The 21,173-nt window shown below is 51.6% G+C and overlaps 24 non-coding genes across 24 annotated transcripts; 9 read left to right on the top strand and 15 right to left on the bottom strand.

Annotated features, from left to right (window-relative positions):
• Nucleotides 1-366: 366 nt before the first annotated feature.
• Nucleotides 367-448, bottom strand: TRNAL-AAG (transfer RNA leucine (anticodon AAG)). Its single transcript has one exon. It is a non-coding gene; the product is annotated as a tRNA-Leu (tRNA).
• A 540-nt stretch (nt 449-988) lies between these two features.
• Nucleotides 989-1,060, top strand: TRNAD-GUC (transfer RNA aspartic acid (anticodon GUC)). Its single transcript has one exon. It is a non-coding gene; the product is annotated as a tRNA-Asp (tRNA).
• Nucleotides 1,061-1,834: 774 nt separating this feature from the next.
• On the bottom strand, nt 1,835-1,916 carry TRNAL-AAG (transfer RNA leucine (anticodon AAG)). Its single transcript has one exon. It is a non-coding gene; the product is annotated as a tRNA-Leu (tRNA).
• Nucleotides 1,917-3,303: 1,387 nt separating this feature from the next.
• On the bottom strand, nt 3,304-3,385 carry TRNAL-AAG (transfer RNA leucine (anticodon AAG)). Its single transcript has one exon. It is a non-coding gene; the product is annotated as a tRNA-Leu (tRNA).
• Nucleotides 3,386-3,926: 541 nt separating this feature from the next.
• On the top strand, nt 3,927-3,998 carry TRNAD-GUC (transfer RNA aspartic acid (anticodon GUC)). The gene has a single exon. It is a non-coding gene; the product is annotated as a tRNA-Asp (tRNA).
• A 774-nt stretch (nt 3,999-4,772) lies between these two features.
• On the bottom strand, nt 4,773-4,854 carry TRNAL-AAG (transfer RNA leucine (anticodon AAG)). Its single transcript has one exon. It is a non-coding gene; the product is annotated as a tRNA-Leu (tRNA).
• A 541-nt stretch (nt 4,855-5,395) lies between these two features.
• On the top strand, nt 5,396-5,467 carry TRNAD-GUC (transfer RNA aspartic acid (anticodon GUC)). The gene has a single exon. It is a non-coding gene; the product is annotated as a tRNA-Asp (tRNA).
• A 774-nt stretch (nt 5,468-6,241) lies between these two features.
• TRNAL-AAG (transfer RNA leucine (anticodon AAG)) lies at nt 6,242-6,323 on the bottom strand. Its single transcript has one exon. It is a non-coding gene; the product is annotated as a tRNA-Leu (tRNA).
• Nucleotides 6,324-6,864: 541 nt separating this feature from the next.
• On the top strand, nt 6,865-6,936 carry TRNAD-GUC (transfer RNA aspartic acid (anticodon GUC)). Its single transcript has one exon. It is a non-coding gene; the product is annotated as a tRNA-Asp (tRNA).
• Nucleotides 6,937-7,710: 774 nt separating this feature from the next.
• Nucleotides 7,711-7,792, bottom strand: TRNAL-AAG (transfer RNA leucine (anticodon AAG)). The gene has a single exon. It is a non-coding gene; the product is annotated as a tRNA-Leu (tRNA).
• A 541-nt stretch (nt 7,793-8,333) lies between these two features.
• TRNAD-GUC (transfer RNA aspartic acid (anticodon GUC)) lies at nt 8,334-8,405 on the top strand. Its single transcript has one exon. It is a non-coding gene; the product is annotated as a tRNA-Asp (tRNA).
• A 774-nt stretch (nt 8,406-9,179) lies between these two features.
• Nucleotides 9,180-9,261, bottom strand: TRNAL-AAG (transfer RNA leucine (anticodon AAG)). Its single transcript has one exon. It is a non-coding gene; the product is annotated as a tRNA-Leu (tRNA).
• A 1,373-nt stretch (nt 9,262-10,634) lies between these two features.
• TRNAL-AAG (transfer RNA leucine (anticodon AAG)) lies at nt 10,635-10,716 on the bottom strand. The gene has a single exon. It is a non-coding gene; the product is annotated as a tRNA-Leu (tRNA).
• Nucleotides 10,717-12,102: 1,386 nt separating this feature from the next.
• TRNAL-AAG (transfer RNA leucine (anticodon AAG)) lies at nt 12,103-12,184 on the bottom strand. Its single transcript has one exon. It is a non-coding gene; the product is annotated as a tRNA-Leu (tRNA).
• A 1,386-nt stretch (nt 12,185-13,570) lies between these two features.
• TRNAL-AAG (transfer RNA leucine (anticodon AAG)) lies at nt 13,571-13,652 on the bottom strand. Its single transcript has one exon. It is a non-coding gene; the product is annotated as a tRNA-Leu (tRNA).
• A 540-nt stretch (nt 13,653-14,192) lies between these two features.
• Nucleotides 14,193-14,264, top strand: TRNAD-GUC (transfer RNA aspartic acid (anticodon GUC)). Its single transcript has one exon. It is a non-coding gene; the product is annotated as a tRNA-Asp (tRNA).
• A 774-nt stretch (nt 14,265-15,038) lies between these two features.
• On the bottom strand, nt 15,039-15,120 carry TRNAL-AAG (transfer RNA leucine (anticodon AAG)). The gene has a single exon. It is a non-coding gene; the product is annotated as a tRNA-Leu (tRNA).
• A 541-nt stretch (nt 15,121-15,661) lies between these two features.
• Nucleotides 15,662-15,733, top strand: TRNAD-GUC (transfer RNA aspartic acid (anticodon GUC)). Its single transcript has one exon. It is a non-coding gene; the product is annotated as a tRNA-Asp (tRNA).
• A 774-nt stretch (nt 15,734-16,507) lies between these two features.
• On the bottom strand, nt 16,508-16,589 carry TRNAL-AAG (transfer RNA leucine (anticodon AAG)). Its single transcript has one exon. It is a non-coding gene; the product is annotated as a tRNA-Leu (tRNA).
• Nucleotides 16,590-17,976: 1,387 nt separating this feature from the next.
• Nucleotides 17,977-18,058, bottom strand: TRNAL-AAG (transfer RNA leucine (anticodon AAG)). The gene has a single exon. It is a non-coding gene; the product is annotated as a tRNA-Leu (tRNA).
• Nucleotides 18,059-18,599: 541 nt separating this feature from the next.
• TRNAD-GUC (transfer RNA aspartic acid (anticodon GUC)) lies at nt 18,600-18,671 on the top strand. Its single transcript has one exon. It is a non-coding gene; the product is annotated as a tRNA-Asp (tRNA).
• Nucleotides 18,672-19,445: 774 nt separating this feature from the next.
• On the bottom strand, nt 19,446-19,527 carry TRNAL-AAG (transfer RNA leucine (anticodon AAG)). Its single transcript has one exon. It is a non-coding gene; the product is annotated as a tRNA-Leu (tRNA).
• Nucleotides 19,528-20,068: 541 nt separating this feature from the next.
• On the top strand, nt 20,069-20,140 carry TRNAD-GUC (transfer RNA aspartic acid (anticodon GUC)). The gene has a single exon. It is a non-coding gene; the product is annotated as a tRNA-Asp (tRNA).
• A 774-nt stretch (nt 20,141-20,914) lies between these two features.
• On the bottom strand, nt 20,915-20,996 carry TRNAL-AAG (transfer RNA leucine (anticodon AAG)). Its single transcript has one exon. It is a non-coding gene; the product is annotated as a tRNA-Leu (tRNA).
• Between the last annotated feature and the right edge of the window lie 177 nt (nt 20,997-21,173).

Here is a 21,173-nt window from a genome sequence, read left to right as displayed (position 1 = left end):
CTCCTGGTGATACATCACACCTGGGATCGTTTGCTCCCTGTGGGCTGTGGGAAATTTGCTACCAGCACGCCCTGGAAGTGGGGCTCATTCCGCTGCAACGGGAGGTCTTCCCAGGACGCGTCACAGCTCAACGCAAGAGCTCCTGGGTTTCGAAGGCTCTTGCAGCAAGCCTTCACAAAGCAGCAGGGAGCGCCGTTCCAGATGGGAAACTTGAGACTGGATGTCCAGAAAAGCAAGACGTCAGAAGCGAAACCTTTTTCCTGCAGGGTGTGGCATACCATCCGCTTGCTCATTGCGACAGAGGTGGCACTAATGAAGGAAGAGGTCAACGTTACGTTCTTCTTTAAAATGCAAGGCCAGGAAAAGTGGCAGCGGTGGGATTTGAACCCACGCCTCCGAAGAGACTGGAGCCTTAATCCAGCGCCTTAGACCGCTCGGCCACGCTACCTCCCTGCTAGTCGCCGAAAGCGGAACTTGACCCGTTGCCCGGCCCGCTTTAGTGCTTTGCCTTTTCTCCTTGGAAAGTCTGGAGACAGGCAGTGGAAGGGCAGGCAAACTGTCAGGTGCGCAGAGGAGGGGAGACCATGAGGCAAGGTGGGAGATGGGGGCAAGAAGTGAGAAAAAAACTAATCGCAAGCTAGGGCAGGATTCGGAAAGTGAAGCCGAAAAGGGGCTTAGCATGCAGCCCAGGGGTTTCTTTGACTGTCCTAAGCCCACAGGGACTTTGCCGTCCTCAGCTCATGAGACTTGAGATGGGTAGCTTGATTTGCTGAGGAAATGCGGGATGACAGATTCAACTCTGGAGTCAAACATAGCCCGGAACTATCGCCTTAAACTGAGTTTTAAGCCTGGTGCCGATAAAAAGAAAGAAATTAGCCTTAGATCGGGCAAGCCGTTTGACGGGGGAAAATGAGACCCCCTAGGCCAGCTAGGTGGTCGCTGGATGCTGTGCAGACATCAGCAGCTGTTCATTTCATGCCCTCACGTCTCCTCGTTAGTATAGTGGTCAGTATCCCCGCCTGTCACGCGGGAGACCGGGGTTCAATTCCCCGACGGGGAGGTTAAACCTTTTCTGGATTTTTTTTAGTTCTTGACAAATATTCTTGAAGATTAGGCTGAGTCAAGTAGGGAATGGGTGCCAAGAACTGACTCTTTAAGAAAAAAGCACCGGCAACGCTAGTCATCGTACAATATTTGTGCACAATTGCTTACATTAGGCGGCCGGTCCACTTTATTGAGTCCCCCTCAGCACCATTTAGTGCTCCTGTTGTCTGCGAAGTCCAAATTGTAACCCTGAATCAGTTCCTCTTCTGACCCTTTGTATCATGTTACATGACGAGTAATGATCACCTGTTAGCTTTATCCCTAATTATAACTCTCACTCTTTCCCTGCATCTAACCCTAGCTCTAATCCCATCATTAACCTCGGTCCGGGCACACGCGTGAACCCTTACTCTCATCTCAGCCTCTCCTGGTGATACATCACACCTGGGATCGTTTGCTCCCTGTGGGCTGTGGGAAATTTGCTACCAGCACGCCCTGGAAGTGGGGCTCATTCCGCTGCAACGGGAGGTCTTCCCAGGACGCGTCACAGCTCAACGCAAGAGCTCCTGGGTTTCGAAGGCTCTTGCAGCAAGCCTTCACAAAGCAGCAGGGAGCGCCGTTCCAGATGGGAAACTTGAGACTGGATGTCCAGAAAAGCAAGACGTCAGAAGCGAAACCTTTTTCCTGCAGGGTGTGGCATACCATCCGCTTGCTCATTGCGACAGAGGTGGCACTAATGAAGGAAGAGGTCAACGTTACGTTCTTCTTTAAAATGCAAGGCCAGGAAAAGTGGCAGCGGTGGGATTTGAACCCACGCCTCCGAAGAGACTGGAGCCTTAATCCAGCGCCTTAGACCGCTCGGCCACGCTACCTCCCTGCTAGTCGCCGAAAGCGGAACTTGACCCGTTGCCCGGCCCGCTTTAGTGCTTTGCCTTTTCTCCTTGGAAAGTCTGGAGACAGGCAGTGGAAGGGCAGGCAAACTGTCAGGTGCGCAGAGGAGGGGAGACCATGAGGCAAGGTGGGAGATGGGGGCAAGAAGTGAGAAAAAAACTAATCGCAAGCTAGGGCAGGATTCGGAAAGTGAAGCCGAAAAGGGGCTTAGCATGCAGCCCAGGGGTTTCTTTGACTGTCCTAAGCCCACAGGGACTTTGCCGTCCTCAGCTCATGAGACTTGAGATGGGTAGCTTGATTTGCTGAGGAAATGCGGGATGACAGATTCAACTCTGGAGTCAAACATAGCCCGGAACTATCGCCTTAAACTGAGTTTTAAGCCTGGTGCCGATAAAAAGAAAGAAATTAGCCTTAGATCGGGCAAGCCGTTTGACGGGGGAAAATGAGACCCCCCTAGGCCAGCTAGGTGGTCGCTGGATGCTGTGCAGACATCAGCAGCTGTTCATTTCATGCCCTCACGTCTCCTCGTTAGTATAGTGGTCAGTATCCCCGCCTGTCACGCGGGAGACCGGGGTTCAATTCACCGACGGGGAGGTTAAACCGTTTCTGGATTTTTTTTAGTTCTTGACAAATATTCTTGAAGATTAGGCTGAGTCAAGTAGGGAATGGGTGCCAAGAACTGACTCTTTAAGAAAAAAGCACCGGCAACGCTAGTCATCGTACAATATTTGTGCACAATTGCTTACATTAGGCGGCCGGTCCACTTTATTGAGTCCCCCTCAGCACCATTTAGTGCTCCTGTTGTCTGCGAAGTCCAAATTGTAACCCTGAATCAGTTCCTCTTCTGACCCTTTGTATCATGTTACATGACGAGTAATGATCACCTGTTAGCTTTATCCCTAATTATAACTCTCACTCTTTCCCTGCATCTAACCCTAGCTCTAATCCCATCATTAACCTCGGTCCGGGCACACGCGTGAACCCCTACTCTCATCTCAGCCTCTCCTGGTGATACATCACACCTGGGATCGTTTGCTCCCTGTGGGCTGTGGGAAATTTGCTACCAGCACGCCCTGGAAGTGGGGCTCATTCCGCTGCAACGGGAGGTCTTCCCAGGACGCGTCACAGCTCAACGCAAGAGCTCCTGGGTTTCGAAGGCTCTTGCAGCAAGCCTTCACAAAGCAGCAGGGAGCGCCGTTCCAGATGGGAAACTTGAGACTGGATGTCCAGAAAAGCAAGACGTCAGAAGCGAAACCTTTTTCCTGCAGGGTGTGGCATACCATCCGCTTGCTCATTGCGACAGAGGTGGCACTAATGAAGGAAGAGGTCAACGTTACGTTCTTCTTTAAAATGCAAGGCCAGGAAAAGTGGCAGCGGTGGGATTTGAACCCACGCCTCCGAAGAGACTGGAGCCTTAATCCAGCGCCTTAGACCGCTCGGCCACGCTACCTCCCTGCTAGTCGCCGAAAGCGGAACTTGACCCGTTGCCCGGCCCGCTTTAGTGCTTTGCCTTTTCTCCTTGGAAAGTCTGGAGACAGGCAGTGGAAGGGCAGGCAAACTGTCAGGTGCGCAGAGGAGGGGAGACCATGAGGCAAGGTGGGAGATGGGGGCAAGAAGTGAGAAAAAAACTAATCGCAAGCTAGGGCAGGATTCGGAAAGTGAAGCCGAAAAGGGGCTTAGCATGCAGCCCAGGGGTTTCTTTGACTGTCCTAAGCCCACAGGGACTTTGCCGTCCTCAGCTCATGAGACTTGAGATGGGTAGCTTGATTTGCTGAGGAAATGCGGGATGACAGATTCAACTCTGGAGTCAAACATAGCCCGGAACTATCGCCTTAAACTGAGTTTTAAGCCTGGTGCCGATAAAAAGAAAGAAATTAGCCTTAGATCGGGCAAGCCGTTTGACGGGGGAAAATGAGACCCCCCTAGGCCAGCTAGGTGGTCGCTGGATGCTGTGCAGACATCAGCAGCTGTTCATTTCATGCCCTCACGTCTCCTCGTTAGTATAGTGGTCAGTATCCCCGCCTGTCACGCGGGAGACCGGGGTTCAATTCCCCGACGGGGAGGTTAAACCGTTTCTGGATTTTTTTTAGTTCTTGACAAATATTCTTGAAGATTAGGCTGAGTCAAGTAGGGAATGGGTGCCAAGAACTGACTCTTTAAGAAAAAAGCACCGGCAACGCTAGTCATCGTACAATATTTGTGCACAATTGCTTACATTAGGCGGCCGGTCCACTTTATTGAGTCCCCCTCAGCACCATTTAGTGCTCCTGTTGTCTGCGAAGTCCAAATTGTAACCCTGAATCAGTTCCTCTTCTGACCCTTTGTATCATGTTACATGACGAGTAATGATCACCTGTTAGCTTTATCCCTAATTATAACTCTCACTCTTTCCCTGCATCTAACCCTAGCTCTAATCCCATCATTAACCTCGGTCCGGGCACACGCGTGAACCCCTACTCTCATCTCAGCCTCTCCTGGTGATACATCACACCTGGGATCGTTTGCTCCCTGTGGGCTGTGGGAAATTTGCTACCAGCACGCCCTGGAAGTGGGGCTCATTCCGCTGCAACGGGAGGTCTTCCCAGGACGCGTCACAGCTCAACGCAAGAGCTCCTGGGTTTCGAAGGCTCTTGCAGCAAGCCTTCACAAAGCAGCAGGGAGCGCCGTTCCAGATGGGAAACTTGAGACTGGATGTCCAGAAAAGCAAGACGTCAGAAGCGAAACCTTTTTCCTGCAGGGTGTGGCATACCATCCGCTTGCTCATTGCGACAGAGGTGGCACTAATGAAGGAAGAGGTCAACGTTACGTTCTTCTTTAAAATGCAAGGCCAGGAAAAGTGGCAGCGGTGGGATTTGAACCCACGCCTCCGAAGAGACTGGAGCCTTAATCCAGCGCCTTAGACCGCTCGGCCACGCTACCTCCCTGCTAGTCGCCGAAAGCGGAACTTGACCCGTTGCCCGGCCCGCTTTAGTGCTTTGCCTTTTCTCCTTGGAAAGTCTGGAGACAGGCAGTGGAAGGGCAGGCAAACTGTCAGGTGCGCAGAGGAGGGGAGACCATGAGGCAAGGTGGGAGATGGGGGCAAGAAGTGAGAAAAAAACTAATCGCAAGCTAGGGCAGGATTCGGAAAGTGAAGCCGAAAAGGGGCTTAGCATGCAGCCCAGGGGTTTCTTTGACTGTCCTAAGCCCACAGGGACTTTGCCGTCCTCAGCTCATGAGACTTGAGATGGGTAGCTTGATTTGCTGAGGAAATGCGGGATGACAGATTCAACTCTGGAGTCAAACATAGCCCGGAACTATCGCCTTAAACTGAGTTTTAAGCCTGGTGCCGATAAAAAGAAAGAAATTAGCCTTAGATCGGGCAAGCCGTTTGACGGGGGAAAATGAGACCCCCCTAGGCCAGCTAGGTGGTCGCTGGATGCTGTGCAGACATCAGCAGCTGTTCATTTCATGCCCTCACGTCTCCTCGTTAGTATAGTGGTCAGTATCCCCGCCTGTCACGCGGGAGACCGGGGTTCAATTCCCCGACGGGGAGGTTAAACTGTTTCTGGATTTTTTTTAGTTCTTGACAAATATTCTTGAAGATTAGGCTGAGTCAAGTAGGGAATGGGTGCCAAGAACTGACTCTTTAAGAAAAAAGCACCGGCAACGCTAGTCATCGTACAATATTTGTGCACAATTGCTTACATTAGGCGGCCGGTCCACTTTATTGAGTCCCCCTCAGCACCATTTAGTGCTCCTGTTGTCTGCGAAGTCCAAATTGTAACCCTGAATCAGTTCCTCTTCTGACCCTTTGTATCATGTTACATGACGAGTAATGATCACCTGTTAGCTTTATCCCTAATTATAACTCTCACTCTTTCCCTGCATCTAACCCTAGCTCTAATCCCATCATTAACCTCGGTCCGGGCACACGCGTGAACCCCTACTCTCATCTCAGCCTCTCCTGGTGATACATCACACCTGGGATCGTTTGCTCCCTGTGGGCTGTGGGAAATTTGCTACCAGCACGCCCTGGAAGTGGGGCTCATTCCGCTGCAACGGGAGGTCTTCCCAGGACGCGTCACAGCTCAACGCAAGAGCTCCTGGGTTTCGAAGGCTCTTGCAGCAAGCCTTCACAAAGCAGCAGGGAGCGCCGTTCCAGATGGGAAACTTGAGACTGGATGTCCAGAAAAGCAAGACGTCAGAAGCGAAACCTTTTTCCTGCAGGGTGTGGCATACCATCCGCTTGCTCATTGCGACAGAGGTGGCACTAATGAAGGAAGAGGTCAACGTTACGTTCTTCTTTAAAATGCAAGGCCAGGAAAAGTGGCAGCGGTGGGATTTGAACCCACGCCTCCGAAGAGACTGGAGCCTTAATCCAGCGCCTTAGACCGCTCGGCCACGCTACCTCCCTGCTAGTCGCCGAAAGCGGAACTTGACCCGTTGCCCGGCCCGCTTTAGTGCTTTGCCTTTTCTCCTTGGAAAGTCTGGAGACAGGCAGTGGAAGGGCAGGCAAACTGTCAGGTGCGCAGAGGAGGGGAGACCATGAGGCAAGGTGGGAGATGGGGGCAAGAAGTGAGAAAAAAACTAATCGCAAGCTAGGGCAGGATTCGGAAAGTGAAGCCGAAAAGGGGCTTAGCATGCAGCCCAGGGGTTTCTTTGACTGTCCTAAGCCCACAGGGACTTTGCCGTCCTCAGCTCATGAGACTTGAGATGGGTAGCTTGATTTGCTGAGGAAATGCGGGATGACAGATTCAACTCTGGAGTCAAACATAGCCCGGAACTATCGCCTTAAACTGAGTTTTAAGCCTGGTGCCGATAAAAAGAAAGAAATTAGCCTTAGATCGGGCAAGCCGTTTGACGGGGGAAAATGAGACCCCCCTAGGCCAGCTAGGTGGTCGCTGGATGCTGTGCAGACATCAGCAGCTGTTCATTTCATGCCCTCACGTCTCCTCGTTAGTATAGTGGTCAGTATCCCCGCCTGTCACGCGGGAGACCGGGGTTCAATTCCCCGACGGGGAGGTTAAACTGTTTCTGGATTTTTTTTAGTTCTTGACAAATATTCTTGAAGATTAGGCTGAGTCAAGTAGGGAATGGGTGCCAAGAACTGACTCTTTAAGAAAAAAGCACCGGCAACGCTAGTCATCGTACAATATTTGTGCACAATTGCTTACATTAGGCGGCCGGTCCACTTTATTGAGTCCCCCTCAGCACCATTTAGTGCTCCTGTTGTCTGCGAAGTCCAAATTGTAACCCTGAATCAGTTCCTCTTCTGACCCTTTGTATCATGTTACATGACGAGTAATGATCACCTGTTAGCTTTATCCCTAATTATAACTCTCACTCTTTCCCTGCATCTAACCCTAGCTCTAATCCCATCATTAACCTCGGTCCGGGCACACGCGTGAACCCCTACTCTCATCTCAGCCTCTCCTGGTGATACATCACACCTGGGATCGTTTGCTCCCTGTGGGCTGTGGGAAATTTGCTACCAGCACGCCCTGGAAGTGGGGCTCATTCCGCTGCAACGGGAGGTCTTCCCAGGACGCGTCACAGCTCAACGCAAGAGCTCCTGGGTTTCGAAGGCTCTTGCAGCAAGCCTTCACAAAGCAGCAGGGAGCGCCGTTCCAGATGGGAAACTTGAGACTGGATGTCCAGAAAAGCAAGACGTCAGAAGCGAAACCTTTTTCCTGCAGGGTGTGGCATACCATCCGCTTGCTCATTGCGACAGAGGTGGCACTAATGAAGGAAGAGGTCAACGTTACGTTCTTCTTTAAAATGCAAGGCCAGGAAAAGTGGCAGCGGTGGGATTTGAACCCACGCCTCCGAAGAGACTGGAGCCTTAATCCAGCGCCTTAGACCGCTCGGCCACGCTACCTCCCTGCTAGTCGCCGAAAGCGGAACTTGACCCGTTGCCCGGCCCGCTTTAGTGCTTTGCCTTTTCTCCTTGGAAAGTCTGGAGACAGGCAGTGGAAGGGCAGGCAAACTGTCAGGTGCGCAGAGGAGGGGAGACCATGAGGCAAGGTGGGAGATGGGGGCAAGAAGTGAGAAAAAAACTAATCGCAAGCTAGGGCAGGATTCGGAAAGTGAAGCCGAAAAGGGGCTTAGCATGCAGCCCAGGGGTTTCTTTGACTGTCCTAAGCCCACAGGGACTTTGCCGTCCTCAGCTCATGAGACTTGAGATGGGTAGCTTGATTTGCTGAGGAAATGCGGGATGACAGATTCAACTCTGGAGTCAAACATAGCCCGGAACTATCGCCTTAAACTGAGTTTTAAGCCTGGTGCCGATAAAAAGAAAGAAATTAGCCTTAGATCGGGCAAGCCGTTTGACGGGGGAAAATGAGACCCCCCTAGGCCAGCTAGGTGGTCGCTGGATGCTGTGCAGACATCAGCAGCTGTTCATTTCATGCCCTCACGTCTCCTCGTTAGTATAGTGGTCAGTATCCCCGCCTGTCACGCGGGAGACCGGGGTTCAATTCCCCGACGGGGAGGTTAAACCGTTTCTGGATTTTTTTTAGTTCTTGACAAATATTCTTGAAGATTAGGCTGAGTCAAGTAGGGAATGGGTGCCAAGAACTGACTCTTTAAGAAAAAAGCACCGGCAACGCTAGTCATCGTACAATATTTGTGCACAATTGCTTACATTAGGCGGCCGGTCCACTTTATTGAGTCCCCCTCAGCACCATTTAGTGCTCCTGTTGTCTGCGAAGTCCAAATTGTAACCCTGAATCAGTTCCTCTTCTGACCCTTTGTATCATGTTACATGACGAGTAATGATCACCTGTTAGCTTTATCCCTAATTATAACTCTCACTCTTTCCCTGCATCTAACCCTAGCTCTAATCCCATCATTAACCTCGGTCCGGGCACACGCGTGAACCCCTACTCTCATCTCAGCCTCTCCTGGTGATACATCACACCTGGGATCGTTTGCTCCCTGTGGGCTGTGGGGAATTTGCTACCAGCACGCCCTGGAAGTGGGGCTCATTCCGCTGCAACGGGAGGTCTTCCCAGGACGCGTCACAGCTCAACGCAAGAGCTCCTGGGTTTCGAAGGCTCTTGCAGCAAGCCTTCACAAAGCAGCAGGGAGCGCCGTTCCAGATGGGAAACTTGAGACTGGATGTCCAGAAAAGCAAGACGTCAGAAGCGAAACCTTTTTCCTGCAGGGTGTGGCATACCATCCGCTTGCTCATTGCGACAGAGGTGGCACTAATGAAGGAAGAGGTCAACGTTACGTTCTTCTTTAAAATGCAAGGCCAGGAAAAGTGGCAGCGGTGGGATTTGAACCCACGCCTCCGAAGAGACTGGAGCCTTAATCCAGCGCCTTAGACCGCTCGGCCACGCTACCTCCCTGCTAGTCGCCGAAAGCGGAACTTGACCCGTTGCCCGGCCCGCTTTAGTGCTTTGCCTTTTCTCCTTGGAAAGTCTGGAGACAGGCAGTGGAAGGGCAGGCAAACTGTCAGGTGCGCAGAGGAGGGGAGACCATGAGGCAAGGTGGGAGATGGGGGCAAGAAGTGAGAAAAAAACTAATCGCAAGCTAGGGCAGGATTCGGAAAGTGAAGCCGAAAAGGGGCTTAGCATGCAGCCCAGGGGTTTCTTTGACTGTCCTAAGCCCACAGGGACTTTGCCGTCCTCAGCTCATGAGACTTGAGATGGGTAGCTTGATTTGCTGAGGAAATGCGGGATGACAGATTCAACTCTGGAGTCAAACATAGCCCGGAACTATCGCCTTAAACTGAGTTTTAAGCCTGGTGCCGATAAAAAGAAAGAAATTAGCCTTAGATCGGGCAAGCCGTTTGACGGGGGAAAATGAGACCCCCCTAGGCCAGCTAGGTGGTCGCTGGATGCTGTGCAGACATCAGCAGCTGTTCATTTCATGCCCTCACGTCTCCTCGTTAGTATAGTGGTCAGTAGCGGGAGACCGGGGTTCAATTCCCCGACGGGGAGGTTAAACCGTTTCTGGATTTTTTTTAGTTCTTGACAAATATTCTTGAAGATTAGGCTGAGTCAAGTAGGGAATGGGTGCCAAGAACTGACTCTTTAAGAAAAAAGCACCGGCAACGCTAGTCATCGTACAATATTTGTGCACAATTGCTTACATTAGGCGGCCGGTCCACTTTATTGAGTCCCCCTCAGCACCATTTAGTGCTCCTGTTGTCTGCGAAGTCCAAATTGTAACCCTGAATCAGTTCCTCTTCTGACCCTTTGTATCATGTTACATGACGAGTAATGATCACCTGTTAGCTTTATCCCTAATTATAACTCTCACTCTTTCCCTGCATCTAACCCTAGCTCTAATCCCATCATTAACCTCGGTCCGGGCACACGCGTGAACCCTTACTCTCATCTCAGCCTCTCCTGGTGATACATCACACCTGGGATCGTTTGCTCCCTGTGGGCTGTGGGAAATTTGCTACCAGCACGCCCTGGAAGTGGGGCTCATTCCGCTGCAACGGGAGGTCTTCCCAGGACGCGTCACAGCTCAACGCAAGAGCTCCTGGGTTTCGAAGGCTCTTGCAGCAAGCCTTCACAAAGCAGCAGGGAGCGCCGTTCCAGATGGGAAACTTGAGACTGGATGTCCAGAAAAGCAAGACGTCAGAAGCGAAACCTTTTTCCTGCAGGGTGTGGCATACCATCCGCTTGCGCATTGCGACAGAGGTGGCACTAATGAAGGAAGAGGTCAACGTTACGTTCTTCTTTAAAATGCAAGGCCAGGAAAAGTGGCAGCGGTGGGATTTGAACCCACGCCTCCGAAGAGACTGGAGCCTTAATCCAGCGCCTTAGACCGCTCGGCCACGCTACCTCCCTGCTAGTCGCCGAAAGCGGAACTTGACCCGTTGCCCGGCCCGCTTTAGTGCTTTGCCTTTTCTCCTTGGAAAGTCTGGAGACAGGCAGTGGAAGGGCAGGCAAACTGTCAGGTGCGCAGAGGAGGGGAGACCATGAGGCAAGGTGGGAGATGGGGGCAAGAAGTGAGAAAAAAACTAATCGCAAGCTAGGGCAGGATTCGGAAAGTGAAGCCGAAAAGGGGCTTAGCATGCAGCCCAGGGGTTTCTTTGACTGTCCTAAGCCCACAGGGACTTTGCCGTCCTCAGCTCATGAGACTTGAGATGGGTAGCTTGATTTGCTGAGGAAATGCGGGATGACAGATTCAACTCTGGAGTCAAACATAGCCCGGAACTATCGCCTTAAACTGAGTTTTAAGCCTGGTGCCGATAAAAAGAAAGAAATTAGCCTTAGATCGGGCAAGCCGTTTGACGGGGGAAAATGAGACCCCCTAGGCCAGCTAGGTGGTCGCTGGATGCTGTGCAGACATCAGCAGCTGTTCATTTCATGCCCTCACGTCTCCTCGTTAGTATAGTGGTCAGTATCCCCGCCTGTCACGCGGGAGACCGGGGTTCAATTCCCTGACGGGGAGGTTAAACCTTTTCTGGATTTTTTTTAGTTCTTGACAAATATTCTTGAAGATTAGGCTGAGTCAAGTAGGGAATGGGTGCCAAGAACTGACTCTTTAAGAAAAAAGCACCGGCAACGCTAGTCATCGTACAATATTTGTGCACAATTGCTTACATTAGGCGGCCGGTCCACTTTATTGAGTCCCCCTCAGCACCATTTAGTGCTCCTGTTGTCTGCGAAGTCCAAATTGTAACCCTGAATCAGTTCCTCTTCTGACCCTTTGTATCATGTTACATGACGAGTAATGATCACCTGTTAGCTTTATCCCTAATTATAACTCTCACTCTTTCCCTGCATCTAACCCTAGCTCTAATCCCATCATTAACCTCGGTCCGGGCACACGCGTGAACCCTTACTCTCATCTCAGCCTCTCCTGGTGATACATCACACCTGGGATCGTTTGCTCCCTGTGGGCTGTGGGAAATTTGCTACCAGCACGCCCTGGAAGTGGGGCTCATTCCGCTGCAACGGGAGGTCTTCCCAGGACGCGTCACAGCTCAACGCAAGAGCTCCTGGGTTTCGAAGGCTCTTGCAGCAAGCCTTCACAAAGCAGCAGGGAGCGCCGTTCCAGATGGGAAACTTGAGACTGGATGTCCAGAAAAGCAAGACGTCAGAAGCGAAACCTTTTTCCTGCAGGGTGTGGCATACCATCCGCTTGCTCATTGCGACAGAGGTGGCACTAATGAAGGAAGAGGTCAACGTTACGTTCTTCTTTAAAATGCAAGGCCAGGAAAAGTGGCAGCGGTGGGATTTGAACCCACGCCTCCGAAGAGACTGGAGCCTTAATCCAGCGCCTTAGACCGCTCGGCCACGCTACCTCCCTGCTAGTCGCCGAAAGCGGAACTTGACCCGTTGCCCGGCCCGCTTTAGTGCTTTGCCTTTTCTCCTTGGAAAGTCTGGAGACAGGCAGTGGAAGGGCAGGCAAACTGTCAGGTGCGCAGAGGAGGGGAGACCATGAGGCAAGGTGGGAGATGGGGGCAAGAAGTGAGAAAAAAACTAATCGCAAGCTAGGGCAGGATTCGGAAAGTGAAGCCGAAAAGGGGCTTAGCATGCAGCCCAGGGGTTTCTTTGACTGTCCTAAGCCCACAGGGACTTTGCCGTCCTCAGCTCATGAGACTTGAGATGGGTAGCTTGATTTGCTGAGGAAATGCGGGATGACAGATTCAACTCTGGAGTCAAACATAGCCCGGAACTATCGCCTTAAACTGAGTTTTAAGCCTGGTGCCGATAAAAAGAAAGAAATTAGCCTTAGATCGGGCAAGCCGTTTGACGGGGGAAAATGAGACCCCCTAGGCCAGCTAGGTGGTCGCTGGATGCTGTGCAGACATCAGCAGCTGTTCATTTCATGCCCTCACGTCTCCTCGTTAGTATAGTGGTCAGTATCCCCGCCTGTCACGCGGGAGACCGGGGTTCAATTCCTCGACGGGGAGGTTAAACCTTTTCTGGATTTTTTTTAGTTCTTGACAAATATTCTTGAAGATTAGGCTGAGTCAAGTAGGGAATGGGTGCCAAGAACTGACTCTTTAAGAAAAAAGCACCGGCAACGCTAGTCATCGTACAATATTTGTGCACAATTGCTTACATTAGGCGGCCGGTCCACTTTATTGAGTCCCCCTCAGCACCATTTAGTGCTCCTGTTGTCTGCGAAGTCCAAATTGTAACCCTGAATCAGTTCCTCTTCTGACCCTTTGTATCATGTTACATGACGAGTAATGATCACCTGTTAGCTTTATCCCTAATTATAACTCTCACTCTTTCCCTGCATCTAACCCTAGCTCTAATCCCATCATTAACCTCTGTCCGGGCACACGCGTGAACCCTTACTCTCATCTCAGCCTCTCCTGGTGATACATCACACCTGGGATCGTTTGCTCCCTGTGGGCTGTGGGAAATTTGCTACCAGCACGCCCTGGAAGTGGGGCTCATTCCGCTGCAACGGGAGGTCTTCCCAGGACGCGTCACAGCTCAACGCAAGAGCTCCTGGGTTTCGAAGGCTCTTGCAGCAAGCCTTCACAAAGCAGCAGGGAGCGCCGTTCCAGATGGGAAACTTGAGACTGGATGTCCAGAAAAGCAAGACGTCAGAAGCGAAACCTTTTTCCTGCAGGGTGTGGCATACCATCCGCTTGCTCATTGCGACAGAGGTGGCACTAATGAAGGAAGAGGTCAACGTTACGTTCTTCTTTAAAATGCAAGGCCAGGAAAAGTGGCAGCGGTGGGATTTGAACCCACGCCTCCGAAGAGACTGGAGCCTTAATCCAGCGCCTTAGACCGCTCGGCCACGCTACCTCCCTGCTAGTCGCCGAAAGCGGAACTTGACCCGTTGCCCGGCCCGCTTTAGTGCTTTGCCTTTTCTCCTTGGAAAGTCTGGAGACAGGCAGTGGAAGGGCAGGCAAACTGTCAGGTGCGCAGAGGAGGGGAGACCATGAGGCAAGGTGGGAGATGGGGGCAAGAAGTGAGAAAAAAACTAATCGCAAGCTAGGGCAGGATTCGGAAAGTGAAGCCGAAAAGGGGCTTAGCATGCAGCCCAGGGGTTTCTTTGACTGTCCTAAGCCCACAGGGACTTTGCCGTCCTCAGCTCATGAGACTTGAGATGGGTAGCTTGATTTGCTGAGGAAATGCGGGATGACAGATTCAACTCTGGAGTCAAACATAGCCCGGAACTATCGCCTTAAACTGAGTTTTAAGCCTGGTGCCGATAAAAAGAAAGAAATTAGCCTTAGATCGGGCAAGCCGTTTGACGGGGGAAAATGAGACCCCCTAGGCCAGCTAGGTGGTCGCTGGATGCTGTGCAGACATCAGCAGCTGTTCATTTCATGCCCTCACGTCTCCTCGTTAGTATAGTGGTCAGTATCCCCGCCTGTCACGCGGGAGACCGGGGTTCAATTCCCCGACGGGGAGGTTAAACCTTTTCTGGATTTTTTTTAGTTCTTGACAAATATTCTTGAAGATTAGGCTGAGTCAAGTAGGGAATGGGTGCCAAGAACTGACTCTTTAAGAAAAAAGCACCGGCAACGCTAGTCATCGTACAATATTTGTGCACAATTGCTTACATTAGGCGGCCGGTCCACTTTATTGAGTCCCCCTCAGCACCATTTAGTGCTCCTGTTGTCTGCGAAGTCCAAATTGTAACCCTGAATCAGTTCCTCTTCTGACCCTTTGTATCATGTTACATGACGAGTAATGATCACCTGTTAGCTTTATCCCTAATTATAACTCTCACTCTTTCCCTGCATCTAACCCTAGCTCTAATCCCATCATTAACCTCGGTCCGGGCACACGCGTGAACCCTTACTCTCATCTCAGCCTCTCCTGGTGATACATCACACCTGGGATCGTTTGCTCCCTGTGGGCTGTGGGAAATTTGCTACCAGCACGCCCTGGAAGTGGGGCTCATTCCGCTGCAACGGGAGGTCTTCCCAGGACGCGTCACAGCTCAACGCAAGAGCTCCTGGGTTTCGAAGGCTCTTGCAGCAAGCCTTCACAAAGCAGCAGGGAGCGCCGTTCCAGATGGGAAACTTGAGACTGGATGTCCAGAAAAGCAAGACGTCAGAAGCGAAACCTTTTTCCTGCAGGGTGTGGCATACCATCCGCTTGCTCATTGCGACAGAGGTGGCACTAATGAAGGAAGAGGTCAACGTTACGTTCTTCTTTAAAATGCAAGGCCAGGAAAAGTGGCAGCGGTGGGATTTGAACCCACGCCTCCGAAGAGACTGGAGCCTTAATCCAGCGCCTTAGACCGCTCGGCCACGCTACCTCCCTGCTAGTCGCCGAAAGCGGAACTTGACCCGTTGCCCGGCCCGCTTTAGTGCTTTGCCTTTTCTCCTTGGAAAGTCTGGAGACAGGCAGTGGAAGGGCAGGCAAACTGTCAGGTGCGCAGAGGAGGGGAGACCATGAGGCAAGGTGGGAGATGGGGGCAAGAAGTGAGAAAAAAACTAATCGCAAGCTAGGGCAGGATTCGGAAAGTGAAGCCGAAAAGGGGCTTAGCATGCAGCCCAGGGGTTTCTTTGACTGTCCTAAGCCCACAGGGACTTTGCCGTCCTCAGCTCATGAGACTTGAGATGGGTAGCTTGATTTGCTGAGGAAATGCGGGATGACAGATTCAACTCTGGAGTCAAACATAGCCCGGAACTATCGCCTTAAACTGAGTTTTAAGCCTGGTGCCGATAAAAAGAAAGAAATTAGCCTTAGATCGGGCAAGCCGTTTGACGGGGGAAAATGAGACCCCCCTAGGCCAGCTAGGTGGTCGCTGGATGCTGTGCAGACATCAGCAGCTGTTCATTTCATGCCCTCACGTCTCCTCGTTAGTATAGTGGTCAGTATCCCCGCCTGTCACGCGGGAGACCGGGGTTCAATTCCCCGACGGGGAGGTTAAACCGTTTCTGGATTTTTTTTAGTTCTTGACAAATATTCTTGAAGATTAGGCTGAGTCAAGTAGGGAATGGGTGCCAAGAACTGACTCTTTAAGAAAAAAGCACCGGCAACGCTAGTCATCGTACAATATTTGTGCACAATTGCTTACATTAGGCGGCCGGTCCACTTTATTGAGTCCCCCTCAGCACCATTTAGTGCTCCTGTTGTCTGCGAAGTCCAAATTGTAACCCTGAATCAGTTCCTCTTCTGACCCTTTGTATCATGTTACATGACGAGTAATGATCACCTGTTAGCTTTATCCCTAATTATAACTCTCACTCTTTCCCTGCATCTAACCCTAGCTCTAATCCCATCATTAACCTCGGTCCGGGCACACGCGTGAACCCCTACTCTCATCTCAGCCTCTCCTGGTGATACATCACACCTGGGATCGTTTGCTCCCTGTGGGCTGTGGGAAATTTGCTACCAGCACGCCCTGGAAGTGGGGCTCATTCCGCTGCAACGGGAGGTCTTCCCAGGACGCGTCACAGCTCAACGCAAGAGCTCCTGGGTTTCGAAGGCTCTTGCAGCAAGCCTTCACAAAGCAGCAGGGAGCGCCGTTCCAGATGGGAAACTTGAGACTGGATGTCCAGAAAAGCAAGACGTCAGAAGCGAAACCTTTTTCCTGCAGGGTGTGGCATACCATCCGCTTGCTCATTGCGACAGAGGTGGCACTAATGAAGGAAGAGGTCAACGTTACGTTCTTCTTTAAAATGCAAGGCCAGGAAAAGTGGCAGCGGTGGGATTTGAACCCACGCCTCCGAAGAGACTGGAGCCTTAATCCAGCGCCTTAGACCGCTCGGCCACGCTACCTCCCTGCTAGTCGCCGAAAGCGGAACTTGACCCGTTGCCCGGCCCGCTTTAGTGCTTTGCCTTTTCTCCTTGGAAAGTCTGGAGACAGGCAGTGGAAGGGCAGGCAAACTGTCAGGTGCGCAGAGGAGGGGAGACCATGAGGCAAGGTGGGAGATGGGGGCAAGAAGTGAGAAAAAAACTAATCGCAAGCTAGGGCAGGATTCGGAAAGTGAAGCCGAAAAGGGGCTTAGCATGCAGCCCAGGGGTTTCTTTGACTGTCCTAAGCCCACAGGGACTTTGCCGTCCTCAGCTCATGAGACTTGAGATGGGTAGCTTGATTTGCTGAGGAAATGCGGGATGACAGATTCAACTCTGGAGTCAAACATAGCCCGGAACTATCGCCTTAAACTGAGTTTTAAGCCTGGTGCCGATAAAAAGAAAGAAATTAGCCTTAGATCGGGCAAGCCGTTTGACGGGGGAAAATGAGACCCCCCTAGGCCAGCTAGGTGGTCGCTGGATGCTGTGCAGACATCAGCAGCTGTTCATTTCATGCCCTCACGTCTCCTCGTTAGTATAGTGGTCAGTATCCCCGCCTGTCACGCGGGAGACCGGGGTTCAATTCACCGACGGGGAGGTTAAACCGTTTCTGGATTTTTTTTAGTTCTTGACAAATATTCTTGAAGATTAGGCTGAGTCAAGTAGGGAATGGGTGCCAAGAACTGACTCTTTAAGAAAAAAGCACCGGCAACGCTAGTCATCGTACAATATTTGTGCACAATTGCTTACATTAGGCGGCCGGTCCACTTTATTGAGTCCCCCTCAGCACCATTTAGTGCTCCTGTTGTCTGCGAAGTCCAAATTGTAACCCTGAATCAGTTCCTCTTCTGACCCTTTGTATCATGTTACATGACGAGTAATGATCACCTGTTAGCTTTATCCCTAATTATAACTCTCACTCTTTCCCTGCATCTAACCCTAGCTCTAATCCCATCATTAACCTCGGTCCGGGCACACGCGTGAACCCCTACTCTCATCTCAGCCTCTCCTGGTGATACATCACACCTGGGATCGTTTGCTCCCTGTGGGCTGTGGGAAATTTGCTACCAGCACGCCCTGGAAGTGGGGCTCATTCCGCTGCAACGGGAGGTCTTCCCAGGACGCGTCACAGCTCAACGCAAGAGCTCCTGGGTTTCGAAGGCTCTTGCAGCAAGCCTTCACAAAGCAGCAGGGAGCGCCGTTCCAGATGGGAAACTTGAGACTGGATGTCCAGAAAAGCAAGACGTCAGAAGCGAAACCTTTTTCCTGCAGGGTGTGGCATACCATCCGCTTGCTCATTGCGACAGAGGTGGCACTAATGAAGGAAGAGGTCAACGTTACGTTCTTCTTTAAAATGCAAGGCCAGGAAAAGTGGCAGCGGTGGGATTTGAACCCACGCCTCCGAAGAGACTGGAGCCTTAATCCAGCGCCTTAGACCGCTCGGCCACGCTACCTCCCTGCTAGTCGCCGAAAGCGGAACTTGACCCGTTGCCCGGCCCGCTTTAGTGCTTTGCCTTTTCTCCTTGGAAAGTCTGGAGACAGGCAGTGGAAGGGCAGGCAAACTGTCAGGTGCGCAGAGGAGGGGAGACCATGAGGCAAGGTGGGAGATGGGGGCAAGAAGTGAGAAAAAAACTAATCGCAAGCTAGGGCAGGATTCGGAAAGTGAAGCCGAAAAGGGGCTTAGCATGCAGCCCAGGGGTTTCTTTGACTGTCCTAAGCCCACAGGGACTTTGCCGTCCTCAGCTCATGAGACTTGAGATGGGTAGCTTGATTTGCTGAGGAAATGCGGGATGACAGATTCAACTCTGGAGTCAAACATAGCCCGGAACTATCGCCTTAAACTGAGTTTTAAGCCTGGTGCCGATAAAAAGAAAGAAATTAGCCTTAGATCGGGCAAGCCGTTTGACGGGGGAAAATGAGACCCCCCTAGGCCAGCTAGGTGGTCGCTGGATGCTGTGCAGACATCAGCAGCTGTTCATTTCATGCCCTCACGTCTCCTCGTTAGTATAGTGGTCAGTATCCCCGCCTGTCACGCGGGAGACCGGGGTTCAATTCCCCGACGGGGAGGTTAAACCGTTTCTGGATTTTTTTTAGTTCTTGACAAATATTCTTGAAGATTAGTCTGAGTCAAGTAGGGAATGGGTGCCAAGAACTGACTCTTTAAGAAAAAAGCACCGGCAACGCTAGTCATCGTACAATATTTGTGCACAATTGCTTACATTAGGCGGCCGGTCCACTTTATTGAGTCCCCCTCAGCACCATTTAGTGCTCCTGTTGTCTGCGAAGTCCAAATTGTAACCCTGAATCAGTTCCTCTTCTGACCCTTTGTATCATGTTACATGACGAGTAATGATCACCTGTTAGCTTTATCCCTAATTATAACTCTCACTCTTTCCCTGCATCTAACCCTAGCTCTAATCCCATCATTAACCTCGGTCCGGGCACACGCGTGAACCCCTACTCTCATCTCAGCCTCTCCTGGTGATACATCACACCTGGGATCGTTTGCTCCCTGTGGGCTGTGGGAAATTTGCTACCAGCACGCCCTGGAAGTGGGGCTCATTCCGCTGCAACGGGAGGTCTTCCCAGGACGCGTCACAGCTCAACGCAAGAGCTCCTGGGTTTCGAAGGCTCTTGCAGCAAGCCTTCACAAAGCAGCAGGGAGCGCCGTTCCAGATGGGAAACTTGAGACTGGATGTCCAGAAAAGCAAGACGTCAGAAGCGAAACCTTTTTCCTGCAGGGTGTGGCATACCATCCGCTTGCTCATTGCGACAGAGGTGGCACTAATGAAGGAAGAGGTCAACGTTACGTTCTTCTTTAAAATGCAAGGCCAGGAAAAGTGGCAGCGGTGGGATTTGAACCCACGCCTCCGAAGAGACTGGAGCCTTAATCCAGCGCCTTAGACCGCTCGGCCACGCTACCTCCCTGCTAGTCGCCGAAAGCGGAACTTGACCCGTTGCCCGGCCCGCTTTAGTGCTTTGCCTTTTCTCCTTGGAAAGTCTGGAGACAGGCAGTGGAAGGGCAGGCAAACTGTCAGGTGCGCAGAGGAGGGGAGACCATGAGGCAAGGTGGGAGATGGGGGCAAGAAGTGAGAAAAAAACTAATCGCAAGCTAGGGCAGGATTCGGAAAGTGAAGCCGAAAAGGGGCTTAGCATGCAGCCCAGGGGTTTCTTTGACTGTCCTAAGCCCACAGGGACTTTGCCGTCCTCAGCTCATGAGACTTGAGATGGGTAGCTTGATTTGCTGAGGAAATGCGGGATGACAGATTCAACTCTGGAGTCAAACATAGCCCGGAACTATCGCCTTAAACTGAGTTTTAAGCCTGGTGCCGATAAAAAGAAAGAAATTAGCCTTAGATCGGGCAAGCCGTTTGACGGGGGAAAATGAGACCCCCCTAGGCCAGCTAGGTGGTCGCTGGATGCTGTGCAGACATCAGCAGCTGTTCATTTCATGCCCTCACGTCTCCTCGTTAGTATAGTGGTCAGTATCCCCGCCTGTCACGCGGGAGACCGGGGTTCAATTCCCCGACGGGGAGGTTAAACTGTTTCTGGATTTTTTTTAGTTCTTGACAAATATTCTTGAAGATTAGGCTGAGTCAAGTAGGGAATGGGTGCCAAGAACTGACTCTTTAAGAAAAAAGCACCGGCAACGCTAGTCATCGTACAATATTTGTGCACAATTGCTTACATTAGGCGGCCGGTCCACTTTATTGAGTCCCCCTCAGCACCATTTAGTGCTCCTGTTGTCTGCGAAGTCCAAATTGTAACCCTGAATCAGTTCCTCTTCTGACCCTTTGTATCATGTTACATGACGAGTAATGATCACCTGTTAGCTTTATCCCTAATTATAACTCTCACTCTTTCCCTGCATCTAACCCTAGCTCTAATCCCATCATTAACCTCGGTCCGGGCACACGCGTGAACCCCTACTCTCATCTCAGCCTCTCCTGGTGATACATCACACCTGGGATCGTTTGCTCCCTGTGGGCTGTGGGAAATTTGCTACCAGCACGCCCTGGAAGTGGGGCTCATTCCGCTGCAACGGGAGGTCTTCCCAGGACGCGTCACAGCTCAACGCAAGAGCTCCTGGGTTTCGAAGGCTCTTGCAGCAAGCCTTCACAAAGCAGCAGGGAGCGCCGTTCCAGATGGGAAACTTGAGACTGGATGTCCAGAAAAGCAAGACGTCAGAAGCGAAACCTTTTTCCTGCAGGGTGTGGCATACCATCCGCTTGCTCATTGCGACAGAGGTGGCACTAATGAAGGAAGAGGTCAACGTTACGTTCTTCTTTAAAATGCAAGGCCAGGAAAAGTGGCAGCGGTGGGATTTGAACCCACGCCTCCGAAGAGACTGGAGCCTTAATCCAGCGCCTTAGACCGCTCGGCCACGCTACCTCCCTGCTAGTCGCCGAAAGCGGAACTTGACCCGTTGCCCGGCCCGCTTTAGTGCTTTGCCTTTTCTCCTTGGAAAGTCTGGAGACAGGCAGTGGAAGGGCAGGCAAACTGTCAGGTGCGCAGAGGAGGGGAGACCATGAGGCAAGGTGGGAGATGGGGGCAAGAAGTGAGAAAAAA

This window comes from Ambystoma mexicanum, unplaced genomic scaffold (genome assembly GCF_040938575.1).
Source record: "Ambystoma mexicanum isolate Mex_15411 unplaced genomic scaffold, UKY_AmexF1_1 Mex_scaf20, whole genome shotgun sequence".
Lineage (NCBI taxonomy): Eukaryota > Metazoa > Chordata > Amphibia > Caudata > Ambystomatidae > Ambystoma > Ambystoma mexicanum.
This window is presented reverse-complemented; position numbering and strand designations above follow the sequence as displayed.